At 36.6% G+C, this 17,892-nt stretch overlaps 1 long non-coding RNA gene across 2 annotated transcripts in view; it reads right to left on the reverse strand.

Moving 5' to 3' along the window:
- The window catches only part of LOC124526679 (uncharacterized), a 71,427-nt gene that overhangs the window by 49,148 nt on the left and 4,387 nt on the right, over positions 1 to 17,892 (reverse strand). For both annotated transcript variants that reach the window (XR_006965719.1, XR_006965718.1), the window contains exon 2: positions 12,861 to 12,978. This is a non-coding gene — a long non-coding RNA (uncharacterized LOC124526679). The remainder of the gene's footprint in view (positions 1 to 12,860; positions 12,979 to 17,892) is intronic.

A 17,892-nucleotide genomic window follows, 5' to 3' on the forward strand; every position in this document is an offset into this window, starting at 1 on the left:
CCTCCCCCGTTCATGCTGTCTCTCCCTGTCTCAAAAATAAATAAATGTTAAAAAAAAAAAATTAAAAAAAAAAAAAAAGAATGTCCCTAAAAGGCAAATTTTCAGACAGAAAGCAGATTAATTGTTGCCTACAGCTGGGGGTAAGAATGTGGGTTCACTGCAAATGGGGACAGGAGATTTCTTGGGAGTGCTAAAAATGAAATGTTTTAAAACTGGATTGCCATGATCAGTTGCACAACTCTGTTAATTTATTAAAAATCATTAAGTTGTTTACTTAGAATGGGTATGGAAATTATACCTCAATAAAGCTCTTTTTAAAAAGTAAAAAAAAAGTCTGTGTGTGTGATTTAAGTCTCTCTTCTCTGTATCAAGACGACCATTTATGTTCCAGACAAATGCTATTTCAACAGCCTGGGTTGCAAAATGAAGACATGCGTGGAACAGAGCTATAGGCAAACCATAATGGATGTGAACAGAAAACAACTTTTGTCATTGTAAGTCACCAAGATTTAAGCATAATAGAGCCTATCCCGATTGGCACATTTAGTTTTCTAAGAAATAAAATGTATTATGACATATTTATGTTAGATTCTTCCATGAAAATTTTTCATTTAAGGAGTAAAATTGTTACAAAATGTGTTTTTTTGTAGTTTCATAACATAATTTTATGATTCTTTAAATTAAAAATACATAACTTTCTGCAACGGTTAGTGTCTCATGCAACTCTAAATCATAGGACAAAATTATTTATACATATTTGCAAAGAACCTTACTTAGGGATGGGAATATCCTAATAAACAAAGTTGACCCCGCCCCTACCTTCACAAAGCTTATAGTCTAAAAAACTGTATTGTCTGTATGCTTTGTATAACCTATTAGGAATGGATTCTAATTTTATTTTCATATTAATATTAATTCATTTTTTAAAATAAAGAAACTAGGTGATTGTCCTTTCAGTCTAAACTTCTGTGACTATCATTTTTGACTGACCAGGTAATTTTTACATTAATTTGTAGTCATTTTTTATTTCCACCAGCAGGTGGAACCCTTTAGATTTATTTTATCTCTTACTTTAAACAGCAATATCTGTCTTTGGGCTTTCATTTTTAAGAATTACTGTTTTCTTACACTTAATATTTATTTCTAGGAGAGAAGTAAATGATAGGAGGCAAGAATGGTCATTCCACATTCCAAAAAAGTCTACACGAATAGAATCCACATCAGCATATTCAATTAAAGTTCTAAGTTCACGGCCACTTTGTCATAGAATACTTGGGGTAAATGCTTAAGATAGATTCTGTACTTCAAATGGAGAAAAAATATGTACAAGCTAAAATTGAAGAGGCTTCCTTTTTCTAGACCAGGAGTTGGCAAACTTTTTGTAAAGGATAAGAAAGTAAATATTTTAGTCTTTGTGGGGCTTAAGGTATCAGAACTACTCCAGTCTGCTGTTGTAGCTCAGCACAGGCAGCCATAAACAAGGAGCAAAGCTGTGTTCCAATAACACTCTTATATAATAGGTGGGCAGATTTAGTCTCTGGGCTATAGTTTGCCCACCCTTGCCTCAGGCCAGTGGCTCTCACACTTGTGCATGCATCAGAATCACCTAAGGGGCTTGTTAAAGCACAGATTTCTAGGCCTCATCTCCAGTTTCTGATGAGGCAGGTCTCTGGAAGGGCTCAAGGAACTGTATTTCTAGCAAGTTTCCCAGTGACGCTGATGCTGCTGGTCTCAGAAATACGCTTTACTCAGGAGCCCCTACTCTGGGCAATATTTTATAATTTCTGCTGCCTTGTTTTTGGAACATTTTAAAAATAGACTCTTTCTTAACATGAACACTATAAGATTTCCTAAAGACATCATTTGTTAGGGGAAAAAAAGGTTGTGTGGGTGGGAAGTAAGACTGTATTGTGACTTCTGGCTCAGTCCTCACCATCAATTATAGTGCTGAGGTATTTTGTACTTGAGAATGATGCTATACAAAATACATCCTGGGGCGCCTGGGTAGCTCAGTCGGTTAAGCCTCTGACTCTTGATCTCGGCTCACAGGCAAAACTACACCAGAGTGTGGTACTCCAAAGAATGGTCTAGGGACAGAGCTCTCCAGTGTCATGGCAGCCTCTTCTCCCAGCGCATAGCACAGGTTAAGTCAAGCCATGGTTGCTGGGTTGAAGCAAATCAGCAGAGGGAAAGGGTGGTTTAGCTTCCACAAGAAGCCGTAAATGTACTTCCATGGCTATAGCAGCCCTCACCCAAGAAAATTTCTCCCTGAAGATTGAATAGAGAATGGTCAAACTTTATAAATTTCTGCTTGGCTTGGCTTTGAAATTTGTTTTTGACAAGCTTATGGAGAAACCTTGAAAGAATCTCGTTGCCAGGAAAAAATGAAAACCCAGAAATGTTCTGTGCTGATAGATAACTGAAGGTCAGGTGAGAAAGAAGCTGTCCCTGAAGATTCCAGGACTGACAGAAGACAAACTATGTTTGATTCTTCCTCTACTCCCATCCCATGGACTTTGGACTCAACACTGGGAAACCAGGGGTGTAATTCCAAAGTGATTAAGTTTCCACCACTCAGCAGAATGCAGTTTGAAAGTTGAAATTAAGTTCAGGTGAGAAATAAGAGATGAAAGTTATATTTCTTGCAAGCTGGCTGTGTGGACTGAGACTCAAACCCAAACTCCTATGCTTGTCTGATACTTTACTACCAGGTATTCCACCAATCACTGTGGCTCTAGCCTCCATGGAAAGGATATTCAGAATATTGTGGAAACAATATTGTGTTCAACTGAGTTGATGGCTAAAGGAAGCCCCGATAATTGATCCACAAGGTCATATCCCTGACAGCCTGACCAAATTTATAGAGAATAACAGCAGCAGAACTGAATTTTTGTATTTATATTTTTTGCTTGAACTTTATGATGAAAAACATAGAACTGTTCTGAGTTATTTTAACATTAAACACATTCGTCCTTGGAATTGGAAAATGCTAATGCTTTCCTATGTCCATATGCTGAATAAAATTGAGAGTAAACAGAGCTAGCATATTTTGGGAATTGCTACTATCGTCATCAAACCAATTAAAAATTCACTTCAAGGTGGTTATTATAGTAGTATTTGTTGTTATTTATACGTCTGAAGAAGAGACACTTCTGTGGTGGTATACTTTACTACATATATTAACAATAGAAAGAGAACCAAGGAAACTTATCCGTTTATGAAATGCCAGAATTGTTTCTTAAAGTCTAAACTTTTCAGAATCAACATCTTAAAGATGAAATCCTTTCTGCACCATTGTAAGCTTAACATTTTAAAATAAAATTATGTGTATGGTCATAAAAGCATAACAGATTAAGAATGATAATGTTTGATTGTCTGACTCATGTCTACATGAGTCTTCATTTATTTGACCAGATTGCCATAGCCTACTCATAAATTAAAAAGCTTTTATGGAATTAATAGTACAGTTTGTCCTAGACTATAACACAGTTTACAGTTTCTAACATATTTACCAGTTTAAAGAAAAAAAAGTTCTGTTGTAACAACCTTACTTCTATTATGCCAAATATTATCCAAAAAGATTTTATAGAAAAGACTTTGCTAGGAATTTCCTCAGCCAGCTAGCATTTTTCTGTAGTTAATAATTATTTTTACATAAGAATTTTGTCTCTTCAACAACAGGGTAAATACATAGAAGACAGAGAAAATGTTGTACATTGCTCTTTATAGCTCTAAGCATCACATACTTCTGTAGGGTTCAGCCATACTTTGTGCCTGAAAAAATTTCATTCTATATGTTGGGAAACTTAACATGTACTCTTCTCTTTTTCTTGAAGGCACACCAACCACTGAGTACCAAAAAGTGTTATTAAACAAAGTGTTATTTAAATAAAAGCAATTAAAGGTATTAAATAGCATGTGAGGGGAAAATCACAGTAGTGGCTATCATGCTTACAAATGCCTCAAACATACTAATTGTGGTCATTCTTGCCATGTGCCATAAAAAGTGGTAGATAGGAAAAGTCTCTGTGTAGTTTCAACCTTCAGTTATGTTGAAATTCCCAGCCAGCCTCAGAAAGCCAAGATATTTCACCAGAGGAAATCCCATTCTTGAGTCCTGGATTTTTGCCCAAGTCACACCTGAACTCCATTTATACTTCCTGATCTCATCAAATATCTGTGTTGTCCTGCATTTTCTACAGCTCTCCATGAGCATTGCTTAACATTATGGAAAGGTATGAGAAAGTCTTGGCTACCAATATATTTGCCATTCCAGTAGATGTCTGGCACTCCTTCCCTTGTGGTTCTACTGCCTGGTTTTATAACCACTACATTAGATTTATTGGCCATACTTTTTAAAGCCTAGAGTACCAAGGATTGAGGTCCCTATATATTGTATGTACTCACACAAGAAGACACATTCTTCCTTATTGGAGATTTTTGTTGTTGTTGTTGCTGCTGTTGTTGTTGTTGTTGTTGTTGTTTAATCAGTCTTTTGAGTTGTTTGCAATATCTTTGTCTTGGGCTTTAAGGGAACCACCTCTGGAGGAAAATCTGGGACACCTGGAGCCATTCCCACAACTGCACTCTGGTTAAAGCTTCCACATCCTCAGACATATTTTGAAGAAATAAGGGAAGTCTGTGGCACTTTGACTGCCTGCCATTCTCATAACCATTCTGGTTAAAGCTACCATATCCACAGACTTACGTTGAAGAAATCTGCCTGTGTCAGTTAGCTCTTGCTGTATGACAAAGAACCTCTAAGTCTCAGCAACATTTAGCTCATGTATCAGTGGGTGGGTTGACCAGAGGTTGACTGATCGGGAATGGACCAAGGGAAGTGAGCCAGTTAGGGAACTTATGCTCTGCATGTCCCTCTTTCTTTTCCTGGGTCCAGCAGTCTGGCTCAGGTCTGCTCTTTCTGTGGCAAAGACAGAAGCACACAAAGATAAGAAAAATGCAGGTCCCTCTTGACTCAGGTTTAGTGCTGGCATACTACCATTTCTGTCTCATCCCATTGGCCAAAATAAGCCATGTGGCCACACCCAAAATCAAAGAATGAGAAAATATATTGTACCTCTTTAGCAGGAAGAATGTGAAGTCTTATGGCAAACAGCACAGATACAGGAAAGGGTAAAGAACAAGGGTCATTAATGCAATTTATCACACTGCCACAAGGTTTTCTTTACCCACAAATTACCTTGCTACAAGGCCCAGGATTACACTATCTTTGCATCACTGAGTTATGAATTAGCATCGAATCCAACAGCAGCTATATAGCCCTCATATATATGTACTTTACTAATGGTAACTATTATCATTGGGGTCTAAACGCACATTAGATCTGACCAATGTTTCAAAATTCTGAAAGGAATAAGTCTAGTTCTCTAACAGTTACTAGTTGTGTGACCTTGAGGAAGTTTTTAAAACTTTCTGTGTCTCATTTTTGCCATCTGTAAAATAACAATGAAAAAAAAAGTATCTGCTTTATGGGATTATTGTGAGAATTCAAAGAGATAAACATTATGTGCTTAAGTCAGGGGTCAGCCACTTTTTCCAAAAAGGGCCAGATGGTAAATATTTCAGCTTTGTAGACCATAGGGTCTCTGTTGCAACTTCTCAGCTTGGTTGTTGGGAGGCAAAAGCAGCCATAGGCAATATGTAAACAAATGGGAGTGGCTGTGTTCCAATAAAAACTTATTTACTAAAATAGGTAGCAGGCTGGATTTGAACTGGGCCAATCTATAATAGTTTGTAGAGTACTGACTTAGAAGGTGCATGACACATAATAAGTACTAAATAATTTTTGGCAATTTTTATAATTACTCTTATGTCACAGCAGGTATGAGGAAGTAGACCCTAAACCGATGAATAGAAGATTCCCATGGGACTTTAATGTTTGGTTTAGTTGCTTTCCTCCAGAAAGGAAGATGATGGTTCTCTCTAGCAACTTACAAAGACCAACGAAGAAAATGGAAATCTATACAGATAACAGTTCCTTTACCTCCTATTAGAAGTCTTGCTGCTGTTGAAGAACTGCCCAGGAAAGGTACATAATCTTGCCCAGTTTCCAATCTATACCAGAGGCCTCTAAAAGATCTCTTGAAAGGACAAGTATACTGTATTCTTTATGGTGCCCAGGGAATCCTACAATTCTGACAAATGTGGAGGAGCAACCAAAACTAGTTTAGGCTCCCTCACAAACTTTCTTCAGTGTTAAATTCTAGAGAATTTCAGCTAAGGATATCAGCAGCTCAGGTTTTGAAGGAAGGAAAGTCAAAACAAAGCCCCATATGGGAAGAGAGGCTTGATACTTTCCTTGGTATGAAAGGGACACTAAAATGAACAATTGTTGTGGTGTCTACACAGCACTCCTTTTCTGAGTATTGCCTCCATCAAACCCTGCAACCATAAATTTGCAAAGAGAGAGATGCTCCATTTCTAAAATGAGATCCACATCCCAGGTATAGTTGACTTGTTCTGGGGTGGACATTTGGTCCTAGTTGGGCAAATGGGTTCTTGTCCTAAAAATTTTTCATCAGGGATATAAACAGAATATTTCACATCTAGGTTCTTGGACTAACCATAATGGCAAATACAAATTTTTTGGAAAACATAGTTTCTGCCAGTGGATGGGGAGGCAAAGGAAATTTCTCAGTACTTCTCCTGGAGTGGGAAGAAACTGCACTTCCTAATTCTTTCTATTTGCTGGGGATTCTCCCCTTTCCTCCCTTCTAGTTCATGTGAGGATGACAATATAGCTAGTGTATGCTTATCTCCACTTGGAGATCACATCTCTGTATAAAGACCCACTCAATTAGTAGAGGGAAAAAAAAACTGCTCCTGGCTTCACCTCCACAACTAGAAAATTAGTCCTTAATCAGACTAATTAAATGCTATAAGTGTTTTTGGGCTCACAGTCAAATTTTTAAAGTTATATTAAAAATGTGTCCCAGTTACTATGGATAAAGATAAAGGCTGTTTTGTAGCTATTATTCAGGCAGCGCAATACTTTTATATTAGAATCCCTTCCTCCCTACTCTCTACAAACTAGATTCTTGTTCACCATTCAGGACACAGTTCAAATCCCTATTTGCCATAAAGTCTCACTAGGCTGAGAATTCCAGATTAAGTACTCCCTTCTTTGTTCTCACACTGCATTTATTAGTAATATGCTTAACTGCCGTCTTTCATGTTGTTTTGCTGCCCTCTGCCACACACTCACAATGCCTTGTGGAAGAGGCAGCCCTTGTGTCCTTCACAAATCACTCCTCCCCTCAACTCCAACAAACAGCTGGCTCACCTATCCTTTTGCCAATGGCTGGGTGAGAATTACCCTCTCCCACTGGAAAATATTAGCTCAGGCTAAGTGAGGTTCTAATAATTAGCTAAGTCAAAGAGATTCTCTCTCAGGAATCTGAACCCAAACTCTACAAGAGAGTGGGGCAGAGAGAAAAACAGAGAAGAATAGACCCAGACAGTAGTCATATCCCATTAATGGTAGAGCATTGGTGCTGGGGTTCTATCAGCTGCCTTGAATCCAGGACAAGCGTCCAGCTCTTGTATTTCTATGACTCCGTGGCATGGATCTTTACCCTACAGCTCCATGAGATCCCATCTCTCTTATTAGATGAATTCTAATGACACCCCCACCCCCACCCCCAGTGAGTCCCTATGATTGGAAATGAAACTAACTAAAACACTAGCCATTTATTATTTGCTCTCTTGTGTCTTTTGTTGCAAACTGCATGCCTGTCTTTACATTTATAGAGACTATCAGTTCTTTGAAGGCAGAGACATTATGTATCTTCCCAAAGGAGCTAGCCCAGTCTTCAGACACACTGAAACCCCCAGGAAGAACATATTAAATTCGAGTGACATCCAATCCCAATATTCTTCCTAAAGCCAACTTAAAAATTATTCTAAATGTATCTGTTACATGCTATTTTCAATAATGACAGCTGAATTCTTTCTTTCATATGTAGGATGTCCTATAAGACTTCTTCCCAGACAGCAGAAAGAACAGAACAGTTTATAGAATCTATTATTTTCTTCTGCATTTAATTTACTTACACTAGAGACAGAGAAACAGCCAGCAACTTCCTTAAACTACTAGTGTGTATTCATAGCACCAAATGATCTGCTGGCAAAACTTTTCACCCCTTGGTTCCTTGCATAAATACAAACCATATCTGGAGGTGAAAAAAATACTACGAAGAAGAAGAATGAGAAATGATGGCAAGCCAGAAAAGTACCAGGTAACTATATTGCCAGCTGTTTGCACTCCCCACAGTTAGCCACACCCACCTTGGGGAATAGAAGTAGGGGGTGGGGTATTATCTCTCAGCCTCCATCTCCACACTGTATTCTGACAGCACACCAGAGGCTCATTATATATAAGTTTACACAGTAACTCTACGAGGCTTTAGTTTTCCTCAAGTCTGTGATGTTATGACATTTCAAACTATTAATCTTTAATAGAAAAGATAAATCAAAGGCAGGTTACCTTGGAAGGATTTTATTTAGCAATATTCTTAAATTACATCTCATAACTTTGATCCTTCCCTGGAAGTCTATACTTGAATCTGAAACTTTCACAAAATTTTAAAGCTTTACCTTTTAATATACTCAATAAAGATGCAAGAAAAGAAATCATGTATTTTTAAAATATATTCAGGATCAAATTGAGTGTACTATGTTTTTGTAATTAAAAAAGAAAAAGAAGAAAAACACAAATGTTCTTCCTAAAAGCAGAGACTATTCTCTGTGTTGTTTCATTAGAATTAAGTCCCTATATCAGCCACCATTGCATTTCTGCCCTTTGAAAACCGTGCTAATTCTAGCATTTTATGAAAGGATTGGGAGAAACTGTCATTTTCTACCAATTTTTCCTAAAACATGATTTATTCTCTTCCAGCTTTTGTTTCCAGAAAAACAGACATTGTTTCTTTCTGTGTAAGAAATGCTATTGCTATAAATCTCAATTTCCCCCTCCCACTGGAAAATATTACCTAATCTTTTCATACTCTAAATAAAAATTCAGCTGTTAGTACTCAAGAATTTTAAAATGTTATTTTTCTAGTCTGTGTGTCTATGGCAGTAGACAAGACTAACTTCCATTTAGAAGTTAAAATGGAGCAAGTGGAGATGTGATTTGGAAGTATTTTATACTACACAGCTATTGTTTGGACTGCTCTCAAAATTCTTTTCTGCCTATGAAGACCCATTCACTCTCTTCAGTCAAGTGGGGCCTAGATGAGCCTGAGCCAATGGAACTCTCCAATGGGAAACTCCTTCAACACTTTTGCTGGAATAATGAAGAACTATTCATTCTGTCCTGTGGGTATTGCCTTCCCCAGTATCAATCTCACTTGTCACCTGTTACACAGCAGGCATTTGTCTTGAGTAGGACTGTTACCCACTGTCCAGAGGTGGGTCTTGAGTAGTATAAGCCAATCAGAAGAATTCCTATCCCTGTAGCCCTAGATATTGGTTCCAGGATGGGGCATGACCTAAGCTTAGTTCTCACAGAATGAAATGCAGGATTTCTATCCAATAATTGAGGGGAAAGATTTGTTCTCTTACTCTCATTGATGAGCTATGGATCTGTGAGGCCTAGAAAGCTACGAAGGTCTAAGAAAATCCCAGAGAGTTTGATTGAACCCATCCAAAACTGCACTACATCTGGACTTCTATCTGTCATGTGATCCAGTACATTTATTATTTAAACCAGTTTGCACTTAAGATCATGTATGCCTGAAGTTTTCATTACCACATCTGCCATTACATGGAGATGGCCCACCCAAGAATAAAGCCAAAGTGAAGAAAAGAAGAGCCAGGAAAGAGAGCTGGAGAGACTGAGTGCTGGTAACAGCAATGAGGCTCCTCCTTAATATGTAAATTAATATAGTATCCCTTCTTATTGAAATTGATTTGAGCTGGGTTTATTCTACTTGCAAATGTGGACTCCTGACAAATTCAGTAGTGTTTCTTATTGGTTCCAAGACTGAATTATTATTCCAATCGTAAAGGCCATCATAAGAACTAGATGTGAAAACAAAACAGAGATAAAACAAATACTATAATCTTTCAGAACTAGGTTCTGAATATAATATAATATAACCATTGGTCAGAACACCTTAATTTAAGTTGTCATTCAGGCAAAATTACCAATTTGCTACTTTAAGAGATAGTACTAACTAAAAATTACAGAAAAAGTTCAAAAATGGCTTAGATAAATTACATCATCCTTTCAATACTGATTGGGGCTCGTTCTATATGCTCCCATTGGATGATTATTATCTATTTTATACTCCAGGCTCCAAAGGACACTCAAAGCTTCCTCTCTCTCTCCAAACAACCATGAATAAAGAAAGATTGCATGGCTCAAGGCCAAAGGTTCTGCTCGTCTCCAGTGCTAAGGGATAAAACTTCTAATATAAAACAAGAGGTTTGACATTGCTATGGCTTTATTCTTCTTTCTGCAGTTATTATTTTTGAAATCTCCTCTTTGGATGCTATCTTTATGGGGAAGGATCCTATTCTAGACTATTCTCTCATGGATCTATCATTGTCACATGAATTTTGGACCCTTCTTTCCAAGAGTTTTTCTACTCCCAGCACCCTTCACCTCTCACAAATGGACAGAACGAACATCAGAGGAGTCAGACTAGAAGGCCATAAGCTCAATGGTTAAAATACAGATTGGATGAGAGAGAAGCTGTATGAGATGATACTTCAACCAGCCTATCAAAAAAATATTTCATGAAGCATGCTTGGGTGGCTCAGTCTGTTAAGCGTCTGACTCTTGATTTCAGCTCAGGTCATGATCTCACAGTCATGAGACTGAGCCGCGAGTCAGGCTCCATGCTGAGCATGCAGCCTGCTTGGGATTCTCTCTCTTTCTCTGTTTCTCTGTCTCTCTTTCTCTCTCAAAATAAATAAGTAAACTTAAAAAAAAAAAAAGAAAAAGAAAAACAAACCTAATGAATCAATTCTATCCCACAATAAAGGATATCTCAACAGAAACCTAGATGTCAGTCACTGTAAACTATTTGACATTCCCCAAAAATTCACTATGTTTTTAAACATGCTAAGCCTCAATTCTTCCTGTATTTCAATGGAGATAATAATTGTACTTAGCTCATAAAGCTATGGAAAAATTAACTGTATATATAGTCCTTAAGCATGCAATAAACATTCAAAAAATGTTAGGTTTAGGACATACCTCCACCATGGCCCTTATTAGACTGCAGTAGAATTAACATGCTTCTTTCAGGAGATTGTCTGATGCATAAGGGTAATGTGTATTTATGCATACAATATTTAGCAAAATTAGGAAGTTCTCAATTGAATTTTAGAGTTTAAACTTTGGCCATGAAAGAAAACAGGAAAAAGACACTCATATTTAAATCATATTTAAATCATCACATATAAATTCAAATAACAATGTAATAATGTGCTGATTTTCAAGATTTGTGCTTTGCATTCCTTCTAAATTCAAATGTTGTATCATCTCTGAATTCGAAGGGTAGGTAGTAGAGAATGCAAAGAACGCAAGCACGATCCAATGTGTACAGATTAAAGTAAATCAGAATGTTCCCAATGAGAATCAGGAAATAGGTCTAAACGTCTTTCCTTTTCTTTCCCTTGGTCTCTGGTCCTCTATGAAGAAACTCAAGTTTACCTCAGGCATATGTACTACTTCTCCTACACTACTGATATGGGAAGCACTAAAATGTCTGAGGATATACAGGAAGCAGAAGAGCTAGCAAGGGTTGTGAGTCTATGCTCCTGGACCTTTTATTTACAGGGAACCACTCATTTGCTTGTCCCCCAAATCTAAATCATCCAAATTTCCTGAGAATATAACCACTTATTGCAAGTGTTTAGTTCTTATGTGCTTTGAACAATACCAGTCTTTCAGTGAAATCCTTCAACAAGTTTAAATCTTTTTGCTCCAAAACAAGCCTTCCCCTTCCCAGAGTCACTACCAGCCATAATGAAAGATGTGTATGGATCCATTGAAAATTTTTCATTTAAAATGACACTCCCTCAGTCTCCAATTTTGGACATTATTTGCAAAGTGTATAGCCCATGAAGGCTTGAAGGAAATGGTAAAATTAGAAGGTGAGGAAAACATTTTTCATGATGACTTGTTTAAAAAGTAGGAAAAAATCTTACCTTGTGGGGGAGTTTATGATCTCTAAATAGGCCAAGAAAATCAAGTTAAACATAATATACTTGCATATTCTTAAACAACCAAGTTTACTGTATATCTATAAAAGGTGCTGAAAATAGGCATCATATTTTCAAATATCCAGTCTTCAAACTTAAAAGTTTATTGTCATTTCCCCCTGTGGCTTCTGTACTTGCCAAAGATTTTTATGAGGATAGCTGCTTAAATCTGATTCTCAGGAAGGCATCCTGTTTTGAAACTCAAAATGTCCTTGGCATTTAGAATATCATTCATTTAGGTGCATTTCATAAACTTGGAAACATGAAAATTCTAACTAAGATGTTGAAGAAACACTGGAGTTACTTTTAAACCAATCTTCTCTGGAGATTTAATACAGAGCAGATTAGTTTTCTGCACAAATAGTTTAGGGATACACAATTTGAAAAAAAAAATCTCTAATTTCCTTTATGCTTTTCTCTACTAGGTGATGACTTTAGTATTTCCTTATGTAGAGGCATGATCCATTTTTTCTGTAGGGTTCACAAAGATAGTGACTTCTGTCTTTAAGTCATATTTTTCAAGAAAAAAAACAAGTCACCAAAGGTCTTTTTATTCCTTTCTGCCAATTACAGATAGACAATAAATCAATAAATCAATAAAATAGCTTAGAGAGCGCACTTACTGAATTTGAGGAGGGGCATAAAAAAGGATCTTGGTGAAATTCATGGACTTGTGAATTCTTGTGACTCTAGATTTCTGGCTGTGATTCTGGATTAGACTCCAATGCATTTTCCATCAGCCTGTGAGAGAGAGTGTAATTAATCTTTGATAAACTGAGCTATTTCTAGACTGTTGCATGATTTTGAAAGATCTTAAAAGAATAGCTTTTAGGACTGTTCTCTAAAAAACATTTAGCAATGGAGAAATACTACTTGCCATCTCCACCTCATCCACTCTAATGTCTATACATTAGGAAATAGTCCAGAAATCCTTGAGCTATAGAAATGGAGTGTTTCAGTCTTTGGGTTATAGAATTGCTATGTAAAAATGCATATACTCAAGGATTGTTGTTAAGACTTAAGAAGTTATGTTTAGACTATTAGGTTCCATTTCTAAAACAAGAGCCCTATATTCCTTGGGTTTTTTGAGAGTATATAGATCATAGTGCTTAAGAGGCCTTCTCTGATAGGATGAATATCTATCCTTCTCCCAGAGATGTCCATAATCTAAACCTCAGAACCTTAGAATATGTCACAGAACAAAGGAGACCTTGCAGATGGGATTAAGAATCTCAGAGATGGGGAGAGTATTCTGTATTATCCAGGTAGCCAAATACAGTCACCAGGATCCTCATAGGAGGAAGGCAAGAGGGTCAGAGTTAAAACAAGAAGATATTAGAAGTAGAGAGAGATTGGAATGCTATGCTGCTGGATTTGAAGATGGAGGATGGGGCTTCATGGTTCCATGGATGCAGGTGGCCTCCAGAAACTAGAAAAGACAAGGAAATGGGTTTCCTCCTAGAACCTCCAGAAGGATCAAGGCCTGTGACAACCTTGATTTTGACACACTGAGATTGATTTTGGACTTCTGATGTCCAGAAGTGTAAGATAATAAATTTATGTTTTTCAAGTCACTAGGCTTATGATAATTTGTTACAACAGCAAAAGGAAACTAACATATCTCTAGTAGCTTTCTAATGTATACCACATCTATGGACATTCTTTAACACTGAAATGGTCCACACGTCAACATTGAGGCATTCACTGAACAATGGAACCTTAGAGAGGGAGAACTTTACTGGGTAAATAATATTTAAGAGATTATTTTTTGACATTATTGTAAATTTTTCCCAAGCAAAAATGTGATTTATTGATTTATCTAGTGACAGAAATTACAGCAAGTCTTAGGACAATGAAGGAAATAATTCCATCCTTACCTGAGGATTAGAACACAAAGTTTGGAGGAAAGGGCTTATTCTGGCCCAGCATGTGGATGAGGCAAGAAATCTTTCTGAAGCCACCACCCATCCACCGCATGGATGCCAAGAGTAAACTATCTCTAATTTTTTTTTTTTTTGGAAGATCTCTATAACAAAATCACTATAAGGTTTGAAGTCTAGGCTCATGGGTCCATAAATGATACTAACATAGGGAAAGAGGTTTCCACACCATGCCTGACCCTTAAGAAACCAAAGTGGGACCAGCTGTAGTGACATATGTGTTAGGCACTCTATCTTAGAGAGAGATCTGTCAGTTTTGAAAGCAACACTGGATGGAAGCAACAGAATCAATGGAAACCTTTCCTAGTGAGTAAATCAGATGTTTTGGTCATGATACGAAGGCATGAATGACTGTCATAACTTAGTAAGCATCTCTGAGAATTTTAGACTTATCACTGGGATATCCTGAATTGGAATGAAGGACATCTTTACTCTATTAGATGATGATTACAAATATTTAATTTGAATATTAAAGGACAGGTAAACTGGTTTTATGTGTTCAACATGGTAAAGTGATATATATTATTCATAGGGGTTCCAGTTATGATAGAGTAACTTTTAGTAGACTAATTCTGTGCCAGAAACAACTATAAAAGCTGAATAAATTATAAATATATAAAATACTTGAAGACAATCGATGCAGACAGGGTTTGAAGGGCTATGATTCCTGAGAGAAGAGAAGCACAACAAGGTGAACTTGAAAGTCAGTCTGGCCTTTTCCCCGAGCCATTTGCTAATTCACAAAGTGGGGAATAGAGTCTGAGTAGAGAGCTCCAGGCATGCTGGGACAGGGTTTGACTCTGCCAAAGTGGTTGACACTTGAAGGGCAAATTTCAGAGAGGAAGGATTGACCCAAGTAAGGCCAAAATTATGCAGGTGATTTATCTTGAGAAGCTTGTGGACTTTAAGCTATATATGCAGAGAGTAACTTCAAGAAATCCACCAGAAAACAGCAGCTGTAAGGCTACAGCTGAGCAGAAATTTCTTGCTTCAGGACAGAGGATGGAGTTCAGAGACTGCTAAAATAGAACTGGTAAATACCAAGGCTTTCATTTGAGACCCTAGAAAGGTTCTGCCTATGGAAATAAACCTGTCTCAAAGGGACATTCTTAAATAAACACTAACACCAGCCTGCATCAGGATCAAAGTGATCTGCCTACATTCTTCTGCCTCCCAGAAGAAAACTTAATCTTCATAATTGTTCATCACAATAACAGCATTCAGTAAATAATTATATGACATACTAAAAAAACACGAATGAATGATTCAAACCAAGAGAAAGACAACAGAAACAAGCCTACAGGTGTGGGAGTTTTACTTAAATAAGTATGTTCTAAATAAGTTTAATATGTTGGAATAAGAGGAAAAGCTGGAGAATTTCAGCATAGATATGACTTCATCAAAAGGAATCAAGTGGAAATTCTACAACTGAAAAATATCTGAAATTAAAACTTAAATATTAAATGTCTGCCTCCAGGCAAGATGCAGAAGATAGTAACAGGCCATAACTCCCACTTGAACTAGAAAAAAAAAAAATTACATACATTACCAAACTGTATTTTTAAGAAAACCAGAGACCTGTGGATACAAAGAAGAATTGAGAAACCAAAATACCAGAGGGAGAAGAGTTTCTCTTGGGTAAACTGAATTTGCCAGCTACTTTTTCCTGGGAAGTATCTGTTGCGTCTGTACATGTATGGAGAGTAAGGCCTGCCATACACAGGGTGACTCTAGTAATGTAAAGGGGAAACAAGTGGGGCTTTTGACATTTCTGTGATCTGGAGTGAAGTCCCAAACAATAGGAAGTCCAGTAGAAGGGCCACTCAACTGAACCTAGCCCAAATTGCTAACTCATATAATAGGGAGCAAAGAAAACAGTGGTTGTTTTGAGCCACTTAGTTTTGGAATAGTTCGTTACACAGTGATAGATAAGGTCCAAAATTCTAAAATTCCTCAGATGTAGGAAGATGATTCAGATACCTGCAGCTAAAAAAATTAAACTGCAAACACAATTATATAAATAAATAAATACATAAATAATATCATCTGCTCACAAAGAAATAAATGTGGTGCTGTCAAAGACACCAGTTATGGCCACTTAAAAAAGACAAGTGGTTAAAAAATAAAATAACACTATGTAAGTTAAAAAGTAAATATGGAAATTTGAAAAAAAAAACACCTAAATTTGAGAAAGGAATACCTTTCTAAGAAAATTTAAATTATCAAAATGAATCAGGAGGAGGTAGATAGGTATAGTGTCCACAACTATAGAACTGAGAAGATAGATGGAGTCTACCCTTTTAGGGGTGCCTTGGTGGCTCAGTCTGTTAAGCCTCTGGCTCTTGACTTCAGCTCAGGTCATGATCTCACAGTTTGTGGGTTCAAGCCCTGTGTCAGGTTCTGTGCTAACAGTGTGGAACCTGCTTGGGATTCTCTCTCCTGCACTCTTTGCCCCTTTCCTGCTCGCTCTCCCTCTCTCAAAATAAATAAATTTAAGACAAAAACAAAAACAAAAATCTATACTTAAAAAAAAAGAATAAAAACCATCAGCATGGTAAAAGACATAATTTTCCCTACTAATTCTAGGAGAGTATCTCAATAAAAATCTCAAAATTAGATAAAGGCTGAACAAGGTTCATCCTACTTATAAATATCAATCTCTGAATTTTTCAAATTCCCAGATAAAAATATCAATAAATTAAATACATTATTCTTTAAATAGTAATAAAATTAAAAAATTAATTTGGGAATGGAAGAATGGGTCGATATCAGTAAATCTGTCATTGTAATTCAATGCATTGACAGAATAAAGGGAAAATAATAATGATTATTTTGTACACTTAGAAAAGATATTTGATAAAATTCAATACTTATTCATGATTTTCAAGATACAACACTTTGCAAACTATGAATATATGGCAACTGCTTTAACAGAACTTTCAGCAAGAAACATATTTAAAGGTGCAACATCAAATATTCAGAAAGAAGACAAAGATGCACTGTACCATGACTATTGTTCAACATTTTGCCATCAGTCTGGTCAACAAAACAAGAGAAAGAAACCATACATCACAAACACTGAAAAGAGAGAAGAATCACCACTGTTAGGAGATGATATGAATTTTAACATAAAATCAAGAGAAATCAAATGATGAGTGTTAAGTAAAGTTTTTGCTAAGATGTCTTGAGTATAAAGTCAATATATAAACACAAGTAGTTTTCCTACATATAAGTAATGAAAAAACGTCCCTGTGTACAATTGTGGGCAACAACTATAAAACATTTTCGGTGGCAATGATGAAACTTCGTGTGATCTATGTAAATAAACTGTAAAATTACCAATGGACTTTAAGACTTACAAATGTAAAATTGCAAGTGACACAAACCCAATTCAAACCACCTTAACCAATTAAAAGAAAATCATTTACTTGTGATAATTAAGAATGACAAGGATATAGTTGGTCTCAGGCACAACAGGGTCTAAGGACTTCAGGAGATCTCTGAGCTTTGTGCTATGCTGTATGGTTGTTGTCTATCCTGTGCTCCTGTTGGGGACTGTTCCTCCCAGAATCCAGTCATGTAATTCAGACAGAACCATCAATTATAGTGCCCACCTCCCATTTGCAGGTCAAACACATAATCTAGTCCTATTAGGACTGAAATGAAATTGATTTTTTTATGCTTAAAATTTTTTTTAATGTTTATTTACTTTTGA

Source organism: Lynx rufus, unplaced genomic scaffold (assembly GCF_022079265.1).
Source record: "Lynx rufus isolate CCGP_SWC_20201006 ecotype Redwood Valley unplaced genomic scaffold, mLynRuf1.p SCAF_5, whole genome shotgun sequence".
Classification (NCBI taxonomy): Eukaryota; Metazoa; Chordata; class Mammalia; order Carnivora; family Felidae; genus Lynx; species Lynx rufus.